General features: G+C 53.1%; 1 long non-coding RNA gene across 1 annotated transcript in view; it reads left to right on the top strand.

Moving 5' to 3' along the window:
• Window positions 1-253: 253 nt before the first annotated feature.
• Window positions 254-1,632, top strand: part of LOC123095936 (uncharacterized) — a 6,445-nt gene continuing 5,066 nt past the window's right edge. The window contains exon 1 of the long non-coding RNA XR_006446386.1: window positions 254-989. This is a non-coding gene — a long non-coding RNA (uncharacterized lncRNA). The remainder of the gene's footprint in view (window positions 990-1,632) is intronic.

The raw sequence follows: 1,632 nt of genomic DNA, 5'->3' as shown, positions 1-1,632 counted from the left end.
GGCACACACGGCAGGGCGGCGGCGAGCTCGCCGCGAGGAGGGGGTTTGCGCGGGGCGACATGGCGAGCTCGGGGCGAGGCGGGGCGGACAGTTTGGGGTCCCAGAGGCCTTCTGCGTGTTGGGTGCAGATGCCCCATACGTCTGTCCGCCCCCGAACGTCCGCCAAATCGCATCCCAAACGGACAAAAGCAGACGTCCGGATGGGGTCTTGCGGTGGAGTTGGCCTTATCTCTTCACCCACATCATCCAGCCATCGAACAATCTCGAACAATCTGCTGGCCGCTGCCGGCGCCGTCCAACCCGAATGCCTCCTCTCAACCCCACATGCGACCACCACCAAGACCCCTCCTCCTCGCTGTCTCCTCCACCACCTTCCCCATCTCCCCGAGGGAGACCCCGACGCAGACCTCGACAAGTACGCCGCCGACCCCTCCGACGCAGACCTCCGCAAGTACGGGCGCTGTCCGTGCCCGGTGCCCCAACGCCTCTTCTGCCTCCTCCCTTTCCTGCTTCAGCACCCCCATCGCCCAGCACCACAACCTCCCTTCCCCCGTCTCCTGCGTCGCTGAACTCCGCAAGTACGCCGCGGCTCCGCGCTGCTCACCCACGGCTGCTCTGATGTGATGCTCGGCTACTGCCTATCCTTGCCAAACCTTTTTGACTGGAATCCTTGCCAAACCTCATCGTGCCCACCTGTGCCGCATCCCAACTTCAAATTTTATATCACCCAAATCCGTGCGCCTATCGTGAATTGTCTGGAAAGCACTCTGCTGTCCGAATATAGATCAAGTGGGCAGGCCGATGGAACTCATGCTGCTTGAAGCCTCGAAGTACACCCCAGAAGACACACACAAGTCACTCTCACATCATCAGATCGAACGGAGTGTGATGAGGTCGAATTCACGGCCCTTTGCTGCTGATCTGCTTCGTCAAGGATAAGGCATGGGCGTTGATGGTGGTAACAGATGGAACTATCTACTGTGTTCAAGGTATCATTTTTCTGCAACATTAGCTATTATCCATAGCAGAGTCCGATGTAACAATGTTTGTTTTCACTTTTTCCGCATAATCTTCTTGTGAAATGGAACTTTAAAGCCCTGTTTGGAACAACGGGTGTGTAAAACATAGGAATATGAGCAAGTGTGTGAATGAAAAAGGATCACACCTGCAAAGCAAAGGAAACCAAAAACCAGCGTTTGCTTGGTCGCAGGAAAACAGGGGAATGCGCACTCAGTTCCCTGAATATTTATTTCCTTCCACAGCGATCTTGCACACCATTCTATTCAGTCTTCCGCTAAAAAGTTGCATCTGAGTGGATGCTTACAATACTAAGAAAAAAAAACTAGACCAGTAGGGGGAGAAGCCCCTACTGATTTTTATTATTAAGAGAAGAAATGTTAGACGGCAGCGTACGAGCCAAGGCTCGAAGAACCTGCGTCGGCCACGAGACACACCGCCTCGCTGTCCACTGGGCTAGGAGCCCATCCACCTTACAGTAATAAGGGATGGGCACTGATAGGCAGGAATTTCTTTGGAACCCTGTTAGCAGTTTCCTATCTTCTAAACGCTGCGTAGGAAAAAAAATAGTACCCCAAATTTATTACTTCTATTAGATGATGATGCCACTTTTAT

The sequence above is a fragment of the Triticum aestivum genome, chromosome 4D, assembly GCF_018294505.1.
Source record: "Triticum aestivum cultivar Chinese Spring chromosome 4D, IWGSC CS RefSeq v2.1, whole genome shotgun sequence".
NCBI classification, from domain to species: domain Eukaryota; kingdom Viridiplantae; phylum Streptophyta; class Magnoliopsida; order Poales; family Poaceae; genus Triticum; species Triticum aestivum.
The sequence above is the reverse complement of the archived record's forward strand: the minus strand, read 5'-3'. Positions and strand labels throughout refer to the sequence as shown.